The sequence below is a fragment of the Lutra lutra genome, chromosome 2 (genome assembly GCF_902655055.1).
Source record: "Lutra lutra chromosome 2, mLutLut1.2, whole genome shotgun sequence".
In the NCBI taxonomy this organism is placed as follows: Eukaryota; Metazoa; Chordata; class Mammalia; order Carnivora; family Mustelidae; genus Lutra; species Lutra lutra.
In genome coordinates this window covers 31,851,455-31,871,418 of record NC_062279.1, presented here as the reverse complement: position 1 = coordinate 31,871,418, position 19,964 = coordinate 31,851,455, and the positions used below count along the sequence as shown (strand labels likewise).

Genomic DNA, 19,964 nt, shown 5'->3' with positions numbered 1-19,964 from the left:
CCTTTGGGAGGCAATTAAGTCATGAGGGTAGAGCTGTAATGGATGAGATTAGTAGCCTTACAAAGAGATAGTGGAGAGATTCTTTATCCCTTCCACCATGTGAAGATGCAGTGAGAAGATGATTCTATAAAAACCAGAAAGGGGATCCCACCAGATAACAAATCTATCCAATCCTTGATCTTGGACTTATCAGTTTGAAGAAATATAAGAAAGAGATTTTTGTTTATAAGCTATCCAATCTATGGTATTTTTGTAATAGCAGGCCAGATAAAAAAAGATAGCAACTTAGTTCATAGATGTACTGACTCAACAGTATTTAGGATAATCTATAAATTCAACATAATTCACAATCCCAACAGAGTTTTTCATGGAATTTGACCAGCTATAAGCCAAGGAGAATTATGACAGAAATATTATGCCTGGCAATTTTGAGAAATAAGTCAAAAGAACTTGTGTAATGAAATATCAAATTATCATTAAACTATAATACTTAAGACAATTTAGAATCAGCACTGTGATATAAAAATAGACTGAGAAGAATAGAGAACTCAGATCCAGACCCATACAAATAAGGAATTACATGAATGAGGCCAACAATACAGATCAGTGAGGAAAGGAGAAACTATTCAACAAAGTGTACTGAGATACTTGGTTATCTACATTAAAAAGTATGTTATTTTATCATATCAATAAACATATATAAAATGATGCTTTAATTATGAAATACCAAATTTTTAGAAGAAAGCATTAAAGAACAGTTTTATGTGCTCAAGCTAAGGAAGAAAACTGTGCCATTTTCTTTTCCTCTAAAATTCTCCATCTATTGCAAGCAAGCAAAGGGCTCATCTTCTACATCCACTGTTCTTAACAAGCAAAATTTCAAGGCTCTTGGCTCTAGCCTCCTCCACATTCTCCTATCATTCTTTTCATATAAAGAATAGTTTATTTCAATACTTTTTCGTGTTCTATTTTGCATCCACAAAATACTGTTCTATTTTCCATCTACACACCCCTTAAAAAGATTATATGACAAAGAACCCTCCTTAATTTGCTTGCTATCTAAACAGCATAAAGCTATAAATAGAATTCCCATCTGAAATTTGCAAAAGAAAAAAATTCATGACAAAAGTCAAAAAACAGACACTGAACTACTTTTAGACAACAAACTCATGATAATAAGACCAAAACAACTATATACAAGCACTGTACTCTAGTTGATAAACTTGTTTCCCATGGGAACATAAGTCAAGAATTCTGGAATCACTATATATATACTGTAACTGATCGATTTAAGCAATGGATGGGGATAGGGGATCCAGATTTCTCAATGTTGAAGTTGGACTTTTCAGATAAGTGAGGACATGAGGCTTGAATGATCTATATGATAATGAACAATTAGATAATGGATAGAGTTGGAGACATCAACATGAACTCACATATAGTCTAATATACATACAGATGGTTACACATAGGAATATTTACAGGTATGTGTGTGTGTGTGTCAACATTAGCATGCATGCATATATTTCCTTGCTCTGTAAACCAGAAGGATTAGAAGCAACAACACCCCAGAAGCAATGAGTACACCTAGCACCCAGATCTTAGTTTCTACGAAAATAATAAAAGAATCAGGTCTTTTTAGAGAAATAGCTAATTTTAGGATCACAGCAGAATATTTACGAAATCATCCTGGGGTACTTTAAAGTGCCAGAAAGTAAGAAAGCTCTCAAAAGGAAAAAAAAAAAATCCACAATGATGGCAATATGTGAAAGGGACACAAAATGCCAACTGTAACATCTCCCAATGGCCAAAGCTGAAAAAATTTAAATAACAAAATAAATAGTAATGATGTATTATAATTGAAATATCACCTAAGTACCCTTGAGTTCATGCTTATATAAATGATTAAATAAATAAATGAGGGAGAAGAGACAATCTCCCATGCAGAATTCCAAATAAATTATGTACCTACTCTATCCTCAAGGAGGCAAAGCTTAACTCCCTACTCTTTAAGTATGGGCTGTCTTCCAAATAACAGTGCAAGAAAAGAGGGCAGGGAAAAGATCAATTTTATGATGGTTAAACCTGATAGATATTAATTCAGTCAGGTGATCAAGGTTACATCAACACTGATAACTCTGTGCTTGTGCGTTGTTCATATGATGTAATGAGAATTATACTTTACCTCTGTGGTCTCCTCCCAAAAATACATAACTTCAGTTTAATCATGAGATAATCATCAGATAATCATCAGGCAAATACTGATTTGGGGGCCATCCTCCAAAATATATAATCAGTATTCTACAATATTGTTATGGGTATCAAAAACAGGAAATCTGAAAAATTGTCACAACCTAGTAGCCCCAAGGAGACATGGCAACAAAATGTAATTTGGGATCCTGGATGGGATCTTGGACTAGAAAAAAGAAGATTAGGTGAAAACTAAGAAATACAGTATGGACTTCAGTTAATAATAATATGTCAAAATTGGTTATTTAATTGTTACAAATGCACCATACTAACGTAAGATGCGAATAATACTGAAAACTGGTGGGAGGCATGTGGGAACTCTCCGTACTATTTTCGTAATTTTTTCTATAAACCTGAAACTATTCTAACATATAAAATCATTCAAAATAAACAAACAAAAGATCTCCAAAATCACTGTTGAATATCTTGGGTCCCTTGACAAAAGATCAGTAGGGGTGATGGCAGGTGGGGGAGAAGGGGTCCTCTGGGGTCACATACAGCCCGAATGTCATCTCAGAATTTCCCCAACGATTTGATCTAACATAGTCTCCATGTTACCTGTTGCCACAGTTCTTCATTTTATTCTCTTCTCAGAACTTACACCACCTGAGTAGTAGTATTTACTTATTTCATGTATCCTCTGTCTCCTGCTGTAGAATGTAAGTTCCATGAGCTCGGGGAACCAAATCTGTTTTTGCTTAATCCTGTGCTTTGAATGCTTTCTGGCATTTAATGGGTACTCATCACATGTTAGCTGGATAAATGATCTTTAAAATCACCCAGAAGCAGGAAATTATATGCCCACACAAGATGAAACCAAACTACTGACCGTTTCACCTTTATAAGTAATCCTTTTTTTTTTTTTTTAAGATTATATTTATTTATTTGGCAGAGAGAGAGAGATCACAAGTAGGCAGAGAGGCAGGCAGAGAGAGAGGGGGAAGTAGGGGGAAGCAGGCTCCCCGCTGAGCAGAGAGCCCGATGCAGGGCTCGGTCCCAGGGCCGTGAGGTCATGACCTGAGGCTTAACCCACTGAGCCACCCAGGCACCCCTGACTGTTTCAACTTAAGAATATGATACTCTGGAAAACTTCTTACCCACCCAGGAATACTGAATCCCAGACAGACATGTTGTTTTATAAATGGGATGTATAAATAAGAAATGATGCACTTTAACGTCTCTGATCTTAGATAAAGATATATTATTGTATTAATAATAAGACTTATGGAATTCAAAGTGTATTCTTAACTGTGAATTCAAGGGGAAAAAAGATTAAATAATTATTTGCTATTTATGCATCAGTATCTGCAGCTGTATCCAGTACCATATAAACAAGCAACAAGGAGGGACAAGTCTTACCGAATTAAACCATACCAACTTTCTCAGCTCGGTTATGAGCTTTTTACCCTATATTTTCTGACAGTAAGAAGTGAGATTTATAAATAAAATAATTTAGCCGCTGTAAACTGTAAGTAGAAATCTGTAATTTAGATTACAGAATTCCGAGTCCCGCATCGGGTTCTCTGCTCGGCGGAGATCCTGCTTCCCACTACTCTCTCTCTCTGCCTGCCTCTCCATCTGCTTGTGATCTCTCTCTGTCAAATAAATAAATAAAAATCTTAAAAAAAAAATAGATTACAGAATTCCGCTGTAATTTAGAAATCTGTAAACTATTGTTGTTATTGGAAATTATGTTTGTTCATTTAAAGTATAAAATATGTTTTTATGAGAATTAAATGTTCTCACACTGCCAAATCAATTCTCTAGCCTTGTTTTAATGTACCTTCTACTCTTTATATTAACTACCCAAAAAAAACCAAGCAGGCACAACAACCAACCAGCCACTGGATCTGGTTTTCTGCTTGGAGAACTGCAAACTGTAACCAATTCAAATCCAGGCACAATATAGCACCTGGGTTTATTCACCAAGGGATAAAAATAATATCCTCAACCAAAGGCTTACTATAAGCCAAACACTGTTCTAAGCATTTTATTACTATTTTTAAATTTAATCTTCACAGCAGCCCAATGGAACAGGTTCAATAATTATTCCTATTTAAAAGTAAGTAAATTAAGAAACAGGAAGTATAAGTAACTTGTTCCAAGTCACACATCTAGCAAGCGACAGGATTCAGAACCAGACATTCTGATTCTATGCAATAAATGCTTAACCAGTGTATGAATAACTATTTGTGGCCTAATCCAACTGTAAAGATGGGAAAGCCACAGGGACAAAAAATAGAGTCCTACTGAAGTTTAAGTTCATGATCTTCCTCACTATGCTTTCCTCAAGCAAACACATGCCTCCTATCAGTAGCAACTCTGTAGGTATACCAATTTGATTTTTAAAAAAAGATAGTAATGAGTCATATAAACACGGAAAGAAACAAGTAATCTGTTACTGACAAATTTCTGATGATCAGTCAAGATACTTTAAAAATGGAGGTCTTCTTCCCTCACATACTCCGTAAGCTATTGCTAGACTGATTCTCTTATGGCATTAATCATATTAATTATACCAGTACCCTATTCAAACGTTTTAGCTTACTGAAGGACTACTGAAAAGCATGTAGGACTCCCTGGAATTCAGGGTCCCCATATACTGACCCAAATCTTCCTCTCCACTGATTACTTACTTATAAATCATGTCTCCAGCAATCCAAATATGTTTTTCAACCTCCCATTTCTATCCCATTGTTTGAGATAGATCATCAACCCAAAAATATCTCCCCCCAATGTCCATTTGGAGAAATACCCTTGACCTTTCAATGGCTACATTTCACGACTCTGATTAGGTGTCTGAAATCAGAAGGAAAATCACCCTCCTCCTAACTCTCACAGACCTGTGTTCCCAGTTACTTTATGTTCCTTGCATATCACACAGAGTACAATGATATGTAAATAACACCCACATAAAGATAAGATCTTCAAAAGAGTGAACTGTGACTTTTTATACCCTGTCACCCAACTTCACTCTCTTGTATTTGCTCTATGAATATCTGTGAGGAAATTAATGAAATATGTATACTTGGATGCACTATCATTGTCATCTCTATTTATCTGATGAATAATACTATATTAGAAGCTACAAAGAATGAAGAATAAAGAATTTTTTACCATCTTCATATTCTTTACACATCATATAGTGATAATCTCTCCCTTGATAAAAATTATTAATTTTAAATTAACTATTAATATTACTCATGACAGTCAATTCATTCTCAATGTGAACTAAGAAAACACATGGATACAAAATGAAGAGACGTCTCCATATAAATAAAAAGTAAGGGGCACGTGGGTGGCTCAGTCAGTTTAGCATACGCCTTCGGCTCTCATCATGATCCCAGAGTCCTGGGATCAAGTCCCACATTGGGGTCTCTGCTCAGCTGGGAGTCTGCTTCTCCCTCTCCCCACCTCTCCCTCTTAAGTGCTCTCTCTTTCTCACTCTCTCTAATAAAGAAATATAATCTTTAAACAAATAAATAAATAAACAAACAAAAAGTAAAATGTAACTCAAGACTTACAAATCAGCAAGGGAAAAATGCTGTAATCTAAAGTTTCCTTGGGCTCTTACCTTAGGCAGTCTTCATGCCATATATACATTAATATGAGACTTGCTCAGCCAGCATATAATAAGTACACTAGGTTTATTTAGTTATATTTGATACTATTCCTTAGTATGGTCATGTGGTTTAAAATTCAAATAGAGCGCTTCGAGTGGTAAATCCCTTAGCCTATTTTTTTATCTTTTTAAAAAATTTTTATTTTTTAATTCCACTATAGCTAACAGACAGTGTTTTACTAGTTTCAGGTGTACAATAGAGTGATTCCACAATTCTCTACATTACTCTGTGCTCATCATGATAAGCGCCCTCTTTAATCTCCATCACCTACTCAGCCCTCCCTCTCAACCCCCTCCTGGTAACCAGCTGTGCATTCTCCACAGTACAGAGCCTGTTTCTTGGTTTGCTTCTCTCGTTCTTTTTTTCCCCTTTGCTCATTTGTTTCTTTCTTAAAGTCCGCCTATGAGTGATGTCATATGGTATTTGTCATTTTCTGACTTATTCCACTTAGCGTTACACCCTCTACCTTCATCCATATGGTTGCAATGGGCAACGTTTCATTCTTTTTACCGCTGAGTAATATTCCACCCATCTTACAGTAATTCATGTTTATGGTGGAAAAAAACTAGAAAATGTGAACGAACAGAAAGTTCAAGAGAATAAAGGCATGATTATGCCTATTACACAAGGAGAATTGCTGGGCACATCTTATTGTACATTCTTATGTTACACATTTATTATGTATATCAAAAAGTAGGCTCACACTACAAATATGGTTTTGTGAACTATTTTTCTCACATAACACATGAACATTTTTTCATATTGACAATTAAAAATTAACATTATAATTTTAATGGCTGAATATTCACTGAATTCTTTTTTGTACACTTAAAAGTCTCAGTTTTTCACTATAATAAGCAACACTGATATGAACATCCTTTACATGCATCTTTGTAGATTTATCCAAGTAGCTCCTTAAGAAAAATAATTTTATGTGGAATTGTTGCTTATCCATATCTAAATATTTTAAATATTTTAACAATATATAAATATTTTAAGAATATATAGCCCTATATCTATACTTAAATATTTTTCTATTTATTTTAAATATTTTAACTATAGCTATATCTAAATTTTTTAACAATATAAGAAGCATTGCTAAAACTCTCTGATAGACTGTAATAATTTAACACCTCCTAAGAGGTGTACGACCAACCATTTGCTCCTCGCTCACATTAGATGTTAACTCCAAATTTGAGATGAGCTTATTAAAAGAAAAATAATATGTTCTCATTGCTGTTTTAATTCAGGCACAGTTGTTTAGCCAAATTAATATCATGGGTGCATCTAATTATGAGAGATAAGACCCAAATCAGACCCTTCAGCTCCCAAGCAGCAGGAATGATTACCAAGTGGCATTTTCATACTTCTATCCAGACTTTAATTAACTCTACTGGAAAAGACACCCTATTTTTTTTTTAATGAAATAACAACAACAAAAACAACAGCAAAAGGAAGCCATGAATTGGAAGCTTGCCTCACAGCCAACCTCATTTCAATGAGATCGGCACGGATTCCTTCTCAGTTTTTCCCCGTGTTCTTAAACCTTTGTGCTTCTGAGACTTCTTGTTTTACATGAGTCTCATCCTTGGAACTTGCTCAGTTGGAAGGAGGGTTATGATTAAAAGCAAACTTGGCCCCTCCATCTTGTTGGCTGTGTACCTTTCCCGGTGCTGTCTCTCCATCTATTTTAATGATCTGCTCCTAGCAGGTGGGCAAGGGCCACGATAAGTCATGCCACAGTAGAATTCAGGGAACAGGATCTGTCAATATAATTGGCACCCTATCTGTCAGAGGATCTCTTAGGAATTGACAAGTAAGAGACATACAATTACTGGGCACCATCTTCTCCTTGAAAGTAAAGTAGAACTTAATAAACATAATGTCCACGGGGTGCACAGACAAAAGCAACTTTCCTGGTTCCCCTCTGAGTGTGTCACTGCCACTTCCCACCCCATGCATCCTGTAATAAAGTGACCCCTCAAACAAGGATGAATAATTGATGATATTTTTCGAGTTTCTGTAAGGTAGAGTTGCCAGTGGTATTGAATGCTGAGTGGCAAAGTGAAGTCTAAGTTCGGAGAAACTTAACAGTACACTCAGATTTCGTTGTGTTTCAGGCTCTCTTTGGACTCAACCCTACCCCAAAACTTCCTAAAACTCTAAACAGGAAAAACTGCAGTGGAAATGCTCTGGGAAGGACAGAAGTGGGCACCAGCACATCTTAGCAATGCCCATGATGAAAAACAACAATCAGACAAACAAACAGAAAGCTTTACTGAAACGAGCAAAGGATTGGAAATTGCAAGACAAATGTGAATAAAGTAATGATGGGTGAAGACAGATCTAAGTTTCATTTCTTAGCTGTGTGACTTTGGACAAGTTAATTATCTTTACAATGTACTCTCCTATGAAATAAAATGATAACATATAAGGATTAAATAAAAAACTAGATGGGGGGAAATGTGTAATTTATGGCATTTTATATTCACTCATCGTGAGCTGTCTTTGGCTTCTGGTGGTCGATTCTGTTTTTCTCTTTAATATTATTTTTCTGTAGGTTATACATTCACACAGCACAAAATGGTAAATGTACAGAAGGAAGAGTGCACAGGAGAAACTACCTCTCCAGTCCTAAACTCCAGACACCCAATTTCCCTCCTGTGGGTCAAAAAATGTTATCTTTTCCCTTTATGTTGTTACAAAGATATCTTCTGTATATATAAGGAATATACATGCAAACATATTTAATCTTTTTATCCCATATTATATAAATAGGATACCAGTGCACCTGTGTGCACTTTGTTGTTGTTGTTGTTGTTGTTGTTTTTCAGTTAATGTGGAGCTCTTTTCATATCAGGACTTAAAATCTCTTCTTATTCCTTTATGTAGTTGTATAGTATTCCATTGATGGGATACTCCATGATTTCTACCCATTGACGGATATTTAGGTTATTTCTAATACTTTGCTCTTTCAAAAAAATTACCCTGCATAAACTCAGATATATCATTTCACATCTGTAAAGTATACTTTTAGATATAAATTCTTAGAGGTACAATTGCTGCTTTAAAGAGCATTTTGTTATTTTGCATTTATTTGAGAGCTGTTTCCAAATTGCTTCCCCCTAGAGATTATAATAATTCACATTCCTATCCAAAACATCTGAGAGTGCCTGATCCCCCAGTCCCTCATCAACGGTGCTATATATGCCAAACTGGTATGTGAAATTGGTACCTGGGTGTGGATGAGATTTGTATTTTTCATATCCTGAGTGAGGTTGGGCATCTTTTCACATAGTTGAGCCACTTACATTTCTTTTCTCTGAACTGCCTTTGGTCATTGTTTCTATTGGGTTATGGGAGAGTTTTTCATTAGAAAATCAATATTAGAAAAATCAGTCCTTGCAAATCTCTCTGATTTGTTATCTTTGACTTCGGTCCACAGAGGCTTGTGATGATAACGGTGATAATGACAATGATGATATGATCCAGTTGAGTTGATCAATCTTTTCCACAGGTAAATTCTGAATAGGGAATATATATCATTCTTCTCCTGTATCTTCTAAAAAATAGGTTTTAGGGTTTTTTTCTAAATTTTTTTAAATTTATTTATTTGATAGACAGAGATCACAAGTAGGCAGAGAGGCAGGCAGAGAGAGAGGAGGAAGCAGGCTCCCTGCCGAGCAGAGAGCCCGATGTGGGGCTCGATCCCAGGACTCTGGGATCATGACCCGAGCCGAAGGCAGAGGCTTTAACCCACTGAGCCACCCAGCCGCCCCCTAAATTTTTTTTAAAGATTTTATTTATTTATTTGACACTCAGAGATCACAAGTAGGCAGAGAGGCAGGCAGAGAGAGAGAGGAAGGGAAGCAGGCTCCCCGCCAAACGGAGATCGCGATGCGGGGCTCGATCCCAGAACTCTGGGATCATGACCTGAGCTGAAGGTTAGGGTTTTTTTCTATTAAATCTATGATACATGTGTAACTTTTTTGGTGCCAGGTTGTGAAGCTGGAATCCAATTTCAGTTTATTTTTTCCAAATTGGCCATTCAACTGACATAGTCCCTTTAACTGAACCTTGATTGACTTTAAGGGTCATATCTCATTCAATACTAATGTACATAGATTGAATCTGGAAGTATACATGAGATAAAGAAAAAAAACATGGAGTGGTAGAAAAAAAAAATTAGCTGAGAGTCCTAAGTCCCAGTAGCTAAGCTGAGATTCATCTCTGACTTCATTGATTTTTTTTAAGATTTATTTATTTATTTTAGAGAAACGGGAAGAGAGAGTATTAGCTGGGGGGCAGGGGGAAGGGTGCAGAAGGAGAGGAAAAAGGAGAAAATTTTGAGTGGATTCCTTGCTGGATGGGGAGTATGACTCGGGACTCCTTCCCAGGACCCTGAGATCATAACCTGAGCCAAAACCAAGAGTCAGAGCCTCAACCAACCGAGCCACCCAGGCGAACCCTCTGACATCATTGATTATTCAGGTTGTTTTGTCTCTGCTTCCAGTATCTATCTATCTGTCTAACTATGCTGCCAGACTGATTTTTCTAAAAGGCAAACACAATAATACAATTCTTTTCCTGCTTAAAAACTGCCAATAGTTCTACAACATATTATAGAATAAAGTCTCAATTTTTAATATAATATCCACCTTCTTGCAAAATGTTCCCATTACCTGTTGGACTACCTCTCTGATATTGCGTATGCAGTTTAAATTTTAGCAAATTTAATTATGTACCATATATCTCAGAGAAGAATACGTGCTCTGTGAAGGGAAGGGCCAAAAACCTCATCTACCACATTTGAATATATGGTAGGCATTAAAAAATACATTATCGAACTAAAGTTAGTTCTCCTATTATCTATTCATTTAATGCCTTTTTATGTAACTCATTTAGCAAACCTCTTAAGCACCAGGTCTTATACTTGCACAAAGGGACTGGGTAATTAATTATCCCTGCCCCCTCCCTTTCTTATAAGAAAGAAGGCTGGCTAAAATATTTATTACTTTGCAATATGAAGGTAACTATAAGGAATTCCATAGTAATACACAGAGGTTAAAAAAGAAAGACTGGTCCTTTAGATGTAGATTTTTAATATCTCATACATATAGAGAGAATAGAAATATTTCTCAGTCTCCTAGTGACTGACAAAAAGAATCACATTTCAGGTAAGATGAATATGCAAATATCCTCAAATAGACGTTATCAGTAGCCTAATGGGTTACAGAATAACCATGGAAATGTAACAACTACAAATCAGATGTTCAGAACTTGAAATCTGCATTAATTTTCCACTGCTGCTTCCCGGCAATCTCAGAAGGATGTACCTTGTATTCTGTCCTCAGGTCACCCAGATATCATCCCTTCTTTAGATGAAGAGCTGGGACATACTGCACCATCTCATCTTTCTGCCTGATCGGTGAGCAGTTTTAACTGAATGACAGGCCACCACGGAAACGCGTGTCTTGAGGACAGATGGCCACATGGTGCCTGCCAGCTCGGCTGAGGCCACATGCTATTGCCAAGGACCACAGGCTGCAGGGCAAGCTCATGAACTCTTACTCCAGCGACTCCTGCTCCAAGGGCTGTCACCTTTCAGTCTCTGTCTGGGCTTCCATTCCAGTCACAGCTGCCAGTTACTGAATCACTCTACAATTCATCAAATTCACTTGATACCTACTACACCCAGTCAGATAGAAAAGGCTACAACGATCGAACTCATACACTGTATTTATTTCAATCACCACCTGGCATCAGACTCCGCTGACATATGCAGGGAAACCACCCAACCAGGGGGTTTCACACAGGCCTGATTCTTCCCATAACAACAACCTGAAGCCAAATCATGCGCTTTCGGGAGGGAAGAGGGGAGGTGGAAGAAAAGACACACAGATTGTCTGGCCACCTTCTTCATCACTGTGGATCCTTTAAAAAGAGTAATACATGCAAAGTTTAAATCCTCCATCGGTAAACTCTAACTTTTTATTTTTATCAGATGATAGGACTCCCGTCCTTAAAACTCAATGATCCCAGTTAGAATAAAATGCCAAATCCTCAGCATAAATATAGAATATATTTATAGAATACAGAATATATATAGAATAGAGAGAATCTATAATATACATATAATATATAAATATAGACTAGATGATCTGCACCATCTTGAACTCTTCCCCTGTTTCCATGCTCGGGCACCACTGGTTTTCTTTCTTTTGCATAAATATTCAAAGAGCCCTTGCCAGCCCCTCTGCTTCCAGCACCTGCTTCTTGGACGGCCTGCAACTTTTTCTCACAATTCAGGACTCAACTCAAATTTGATTTGAGCTTTCTTTTATCACCCTGTCTAAAGCAGCCCTCTTCTTCAGGTCTCCAATTGCTCTCTATCTCATTTTCCATGTGTCATGTCCCTAATGACACTTGATGGGCTCTTGCTCACACACACACACACCACCAATGGGCACACGGTCGGTACTCATTAATGCTGAATTGGTGAAATCAATGCATCAGTAAAAAATATTTTTAATATTTTATTGAGATAAGCATATAGTTCCAAGAAATGAAATGGGTAAACACAGGGCAGTGATATCTTTGAAAAGGAGAGGAGGAATCCTTAAAAGAACGCAGAGCCTAGTGGTTAGAGTTGGGCCAAACGGCTCACTTCCTTTGTCACTTTCCTTCCTTTTCGACAGCTCATAACCAAAAGAAGTTAGTGAGAGACAAGATGCAATAATTAGATTATACAACATATTCTTAAAATAGTCAAGCAATTCCAGTTGTTGCTCTAAAAGTGTATATACAAAAAACACATACTGTCAAAACCCAGAGAACTATCTCTTCTAATAATGATTTCTATACAGATATCGTGTTGTTTTTGTAAAGCGATTCAAATCATAGCCACTATTTTTAGTTCCGAGGGTAAAAATAGTCTACGGCCATACCACCCTGAACGCGCCCGATCTCATCCGAGGGGGAAAATAGAGTTTTGCTCTTTCTAATGATGTTTTTCTGGTCTTCAGGATTTCAAAAGTAGATTTGCTTGTTTGTTGTTTGTTTGTTTTTTCAAATTAAATGTAACAGGTCAGTGAGCCTATAATGTCATCCTTTGTATGACAGGAAGAAAATAGAAAAGGACAGGTTACTAATGCCTGAAAATTAGCTCACTTGGTCTGTCTGGGGCAACTCTTCTCCCGCTTCAAGTACTTAAACCTGTATTCATATCAGAGCAATAAATCGCAGATTAATCACTGAACACATGAGGAAGCATGAGATCAACAAGCAGTTCGCTAAGGAAGAAGGAGCCACGATATCCTCAGGGGTTCGTGGTTGGCTTCTCTCAGGATGCTGGTGGTTAGCTTTCTAGAGCACAGCATCCTGCCTGCCTTCCTCTCATGTGGGTATGTAAGTGAGGATGATGACCACCCAGTATACACGTGAGCAAGGACACTAAAAGAGGTGACAGACTAAATCACCAAATAGCTCCTGGACAGGCAATCAGGACACCAACAGTCAAATCCTGGCTCTACTTGCTGTCAGACGAGCAGCCTGTGACAAGTGATGTAACTTCTCCAAAAACCAGTCTGTCTACAGATACATATCACAAAGGGCTTCAAAGGGAATGTAAGAAGACAATAAAAAAAAATCTAACATATAGTCTAGTAAATAGATGATCAATAAAAGGTTTCTTTCCTCTTTACTTTCTCCTTTCCATTCCTTCTTCAAAGCAGATTCTGTAGGGGCGCCTGGGTGACTCAGTTAAGCCAACAGCCTTCAGCTCAGGTCATGATCCCAGTCTGGGATCCAGACTGCATGGGGCTCCCTGCTCAGTGGGGAACCTGCTTCTCCCTCTCCCTCTGCCCCTCCCCTCTACTCATGCTCTTTCACTCTCTCAAAGCAAATAAAATCTAAAAAAAAAAAAAATTTCTGTAGAGTTAATATAAAATTGAGGATTTTAAAATAATAAGTGTAAAATCAATAGAATTTCATAGATTTGTATTGCATATTTGGGGCTGTACCTCCTATAATTGAAAATGATCTGCTTGTCTCAGTAGAAAATGGTTATACCTTAACATGATAATTATTTTCCTGATTCTTAGCCATACTTGCTGTCTTATAGAGATTTTTCAATGTGTGGAAATGTAAGAGCTCTCTAAAACTGTGGTAATATTTATGTTTGAATCCAATATTAGTTTTACCATCACATCATTTCAGCAAATATTTAGAGAACATGACTACGTGGCCCATCCTATATCACAGGCTGGAAATGGTTAAGTCCTTACTCTCAAGGAGATCGGGTCTAGTGGTGAAAACCATACATAAAATAGCAATTGCGTTGCACTGAGGTAAATATTATAAATAAGGACATGGAAAAGGTGATGCTAAAGCAGAATGGGAACATGTAAGTTTGGTTGGATAAGTGCAGAAGCGAAGGATTTAGGAAAGTTCAGAGAATGACCTTTGAATCGAGGTCGACAGATAGAAGGATGGGTCTGAAAGTCAGAAGAAACACAAAAGCTGAAATGGACATTTACTATCCTCAATATTGTAACGGTAAGAGTGGATAATACGCTTCAAGGTCAGTGTGTAAAATGAGAAGAAAAACATCCTAAGATTAAATTATTGGTTTAGCAGTCAGCTTTTATTGTTAACAGATAACCCTAATGTATCAGTAACTTACATAAAAAGGCACTTATTTCTTGCTCATTCACCTTATAATTAGGGCTATGACTGACCTCAGCTTTGCTGGTCATTACTGGGCTGAGCTGGATCTGACTGGGCCCCATCAATCTTTTCACCCTAGGACTCAGGATGAAGGAGAACCCATAACCTGAAAAGTCTTTTCTCTTGGAGGGTAGCAGTAAAAGAGACATAGTCAACTCACACAAACAATTAAATCTTGTAACAAATGTCACATCCCATTTGCCAAAACGTGTCAAATGATCTTGCTCAAAATCACTGAGGCAGAGGCAGAAGAACACACACAGGCAAGTCAAATATAATGAGGGGAGATCCATAAGCATTGGAAGATAAGAGTCCCTGAAAACAATAATGCTTTTTTTTTTTACAATTTTTTTCCCAAATTCAATTTGGTTAACATATAGTATTATTAGTTTCAGCGGTAGAATTGAGCAATTCATCTGTTGCTTATAACAACACCCAGTGCTCATCACATCACAGGCCCTCCTTAATGCTCATCACCCATCACCCAGTTACACTATCTTCCCTCTAGCAATAATGCTTTAAAAAAAAAAAGCATGATCTACCTTTTCTTATGTTCCTTTTATTTCTGAAACTTGTACTTGTACCCTATTATTCTTCCTTATTAAGAATTTTGATAAGCCCTACCCAGGAGCATAGCATTTCAAATACAGTTTTTAGGGCCTCATTCCTAAATACAGACGGATAAACAAGGATCATCAGATACTGAAGTCTAACACATGAAAAAAAAACCTCACACAAATCAAAGATGAATGAACTTGAGGAGAACAGAACACCATATTAGAAAACTTTTTTTAAAATTACTTTTTTAAAGGTCCAAACTTCCAGTTATAAAATAAATAAGTCACTGAGATGTAAGGCATGTACGGCATGGTGATTATAGTTAGGGGTTTTTAATACTTAAATATGTGCTTAATGATACATTTCCTTTTGAAAAATTTATCAATTTATCTAAAGGTTTATCTTAATTTTTATCTTAATTTTTTTTCATACTTTGTATGAGTGGTACAAAATATGTCATTTTGAAATAAACTTCAAGCTGGCTTATACTCTAGGCAAAAAAAAAAAAAAATACTGTGTTGCATATTTGCAAGTTACTAAGAAAGTAGATCTTAACAGCAAAACAAAACAAAACAAAACAAAAACTAAGAATCCTCTCAAAAATCAAATACTCCATTTACAAAACAGAGATTACTAAACAAAGGAACACCCCAAAAGGGGGAAAAAAGAGCTCTTAAAAAAATGTCCTTTAAATAGTTCCTATAATAATGTGATGATAAAAGTACATATTGTACTTGAAAACCATATCTGAGAGAATCATTTTGTATAGCTTTTCACAGGTTGTTCTAGGTGTCATCTAATATATGTGTCACCTAATACAGTCCATCATGTTCCCATTTTGAGTGGAATGTAGAAAGCTTATCCTAATATATTTCCCTCAGTTCTCCCCACGTATAAGTATTTCCTCCACATACATTTTACACTCCTATAGGTGGGACTCACTTCAACTACCAATTGTAGTTGAGAAAACTCTAGAAACAGCCAAGGGAAAGGTACTGGATCTACCCATATATTTACTCTTCCCACTGTTCTTCCTGTGTCCCGACCTTCCTAAATTCTTTTATTTTATTTCTGTTTTCCCAAAGTTTGACTGTCCTGTGTCTTGCTGGCAATTTCTTCAAAGAAGAAACTAAGAAATGCCTTGTGTGGGATTTGCTCAGTTTTTTGAATCTGTGGGTTTCTGCCTTTTGCCCAATCCTTGGCATGCCCAAGTCTTCAGGCATTATTTCTTTGAGCACTATTTTCAACCCCAACCTCTCTCTCCCTTCCATTCAGGATTCTGGTGAAATAAATGTTAGATTTTTTTATATGCTCCCATAGCTATCTGAAGCTGGTTTATTTTTTACTGTTTTCTGTCTGTTGCTCAGATGAGGTGATTTTGATTCTTCCATCTTCTAGTTCCCAGATTCTTTCCACTGTCACCTGAAGTCTATCATTGAGCGCATCCATGAAGGGTTTTGTTTTTGTTTTTTCAGTTATCGTATTTTTCCATTTTAAACTTTCCATGGGCGTGTGTGTGCATGTGTGTGTGTGTGTGTGTGTGTGTATTCTGTTTCTTTGCTGAGACTATTTTTCACTTGTTTCAAGTCTATCTATAGTTGCTCATTGATGCATTTTTTATGTAGCTACTTTCAAAGCTTTGTCGGAGAATTCAAACATCTTTGTCACCTTAGTGTTGGCATCCTCTGTTGTTAGTGATGGTGGTGATGTTTTCATGGAACTTGAAGTTTTTCTGGTTCTTGGCCTGACAATTTTTTTTTTTAATTGGAAACTGGAGATTTGGGGTTTTATGTTATGACACTCTGGATCTCATTTAAACCATCGATTGTATCTCTGACTTCCTTTGACATGGCTCCAACACGGGAAGTAGCAGGCAAGTGGTTGTAGAGTCTGGGTTCCCCACTCAGCTCTCCATGATGTCTGGGCTGGGGACTCAGCATTTTTGCTTGGTAGGAATTCTGACTCTCCAGATGGCCTCCACTGACCCTGTGGTGAGGGGAAGGGTGGCCTTGCTTCCACTTGGTAATAGTAAGAGGTTTGGTTCTCCTCTAGGTATCCTCTGACAGGCTCCTAGCAAGGATGGGGAGGGACATATCATTATTGCTGGGAGTGGGGGGAATCCAGATTCTTTTTTCGGGGGGGGGGGATCCAGATTCTTCATGTGATCTCCACCAACATCATAGGGAGTAAGAGGGCTCATTATCACCAGTGGGTATAGAAGTCTCAACTCAGTCTTCTCAAACTCTGGTGAGTGACTGGGGTTCCTACTTGCAACCTGGCAAGGGTTTGCAGGTGAGTGAGAGTTTTGGACACTTAGCCTTTGCAAGTGAGTGGGGATGTGGACAGTTTTTTCTGTGGTGTTTGACTGGGGTAGAGCCTTACTATCTAAAACTCTTCTGTCTTATAGCCTGCCCCTTTCTTGGTCCTTTGACTATAAAGAGGAGGCTTTTGTTGGACCTTTTTATGTCTACAACCACTGACATTTCCAAGTTTCTAATTTCTTCAACCCCAAGTCAGAGATACAGAAGGCAAAAAGGAAGAAAATCCTCCAGAATTCACCAACATGTCATTCAGTGGGCCCCAAGGATTCTAGCCCATCTGCCTTCTTTCTATCTTTCTGAGTTAAGTTTTAATATATTCTTATGAGAAAAATATTTATATATTTTCTTATGACATATATTATGATAAGATGTAAGACAATATTATATTTTATATGCTATATATTACATGTATTTATTTTCATTCTAGGGTTTGTAGCTGTATATTGAGAAGAATAGGGGAAATACATCTAGTCCATCTTTCCAGAAACGGAAGCCTCCCTTAAGATTTTAATTTTAGTTATCATTCTCACTTTTAAAATCTTACTGACTTTCTTTCATTGTCAATGACTATCTTTTTCTTGCATTTTTATCTATTTTAACTTGTTGATTATTTTTAAATTTTTACCTTTACAGATTATTTTACTCACTCGAATTCTTAGAATACAAAGAAATAAAACAAGACAAAACCAGAGAGGTAGACAAACCATTAGAGACTCTTAATCATAGAAAACAAACTGAGGATTGTTGGAGGGGAGGGAGATGGAGGGATGGGATAACTAGGTAATGGAAATTAAGGAGAGCATGTGATATAATGAGCACTGGGTATTATATAAGACTGATAAATCCCAGGCCTGTACCTCTGAAACCAATACTACATTACATGTTAATTAACTGAAGTTAAATAAAAAATTAAAAAATGTTAATTAAAAACAATTTTTAAAAAATTAAAAATTAACTGAATTTAAATTTAAAAATTGTTTAAATAAAATAAATAAATAAAATTTAAAAATAAAAATAAAGGAATGCTAATTGTATAATTCATTGTATCTGTGGATTCCCTTCATTACAGTTCATTTCTTCCCATGGCTTGTAATTTTTGAATGAATGCTTATCCTCAGCTTGACTATTTTCGCTCCTGAGGAAATCCTTTTTCTCCTGTATGATAGAAGCACTAAAGGGCAATTTTGTGGGGTGCCTCGGTGGCTCAGTTGGTGAAGGGTCTGCCTTTGGTTCAGGTCATGATCCCAGGGCCCTGGGATCCAGTCCCACATCCGACTCCCTGGTCAGCAAGCAGTCTGCTTCTCCCTCTCCCTCTGCTCCTTCCCCTGCTTGTGCTCTTGCTCTCTCTGTGTCAAATAAATAAATAAAATCTTTAAAAAAAAAAAAAGGCAATTTTGTTTCACTGCTATTGGGCACCTCTGAGAATCTACCTGTCCAGGGTGAGTATTTACATTTTTAATGTATCAGCTCAGAATTCAAGTCTGTACATGGAGATTGAACTCATATTCCATACATAGGCATGGTGTGAGATCTGAGTTTCAGTTCTTGATCTGAGCTTTTTTTTTCCTTACCCCAGACATAAAGGCGATATGCTTCCATATCATTTCTTGGGACTTCGGATGTTTTCTCACTCACCTGACAAACTGGGCAGCTCTTAAGGGATCCCAGCTTTTTGCTGGTATCTGCTTCAGCCTTACATGGGCCTACAACCACATCTCTTATCCTGTATGGACATAACCTTAGCACCTAGGGACGCCTGGGTGGCTCAGTTGGTTAAACAACCATCTTTAGCTCAGGTCATGATCCTGGAGTCCCAGGATCAAGTCCCACATGGGCTCCCTGCTCAGCAAGGAGTCTGCTTCTCCCTCTGACCTGTCCCATCTCATGCTCTCTCTCTCTCAAATAAATAAAATCTTAAAAAAGAAAGGAAAGAAGAAAGAAAGAAAGAAAGAAAGAAAGAAAGAAAGAAAGAAAGAAAGAACAAACGAACCCTAGCGCTTAGCCACTAAGCCTTATATCTACTTATATATCTTTGGTTCAGTTTAACATCTCTCATATGTTTGGCTATAATCTATTTCTCTCACCTTGGGATTGTGTTAATCTGCACTGAAGCCAGCTCATATAGGTTGGCAAGGGTTAATGGTTACATTTTCAGCAATTTGTAAACTGATCATTATAAACATGTTGGTTAAAATATGCATTTCTATTTATGTGAGAGGTTTTATGTTGGTTCAGAAAGCCATGATGATGCTGAGAGTAGAGTTTTGTCATTGATTGGGGCACCTGGGTGGCTCAGTGGGTTAAGCCTCTGCCTTCAGCTCAGGTCATGATCTCGGGGTCCTGGGATCTAGTCCCATATCGGGCTATCTGCTCAGCAGGGAGCCTCTCTCTCTGCCTGCCTCTCTGCCTACTTGTGATCTCTCTCTCTCTCTGTCAAATAAATAAATAAAATCTTTAAAAAAAAGAAAAGAAATTTAAAAAAAAT

The 19,964-nt window shown here is 37.1% G+C and overlaps 1 long non-coding RNA gene across 4 annotated transcripts in view; it reads right to left on the bottom strand.

The window, feature by feature from the left end:
- LOC125092674 (uncharacterized) overlaps window positions 1-19,964 on the bottom strand; it is a 373,116-nt gene that overhangs the window by 256,009 nt on the left and 97,143 nt on the right. The window lies entirely within an intron of this gene.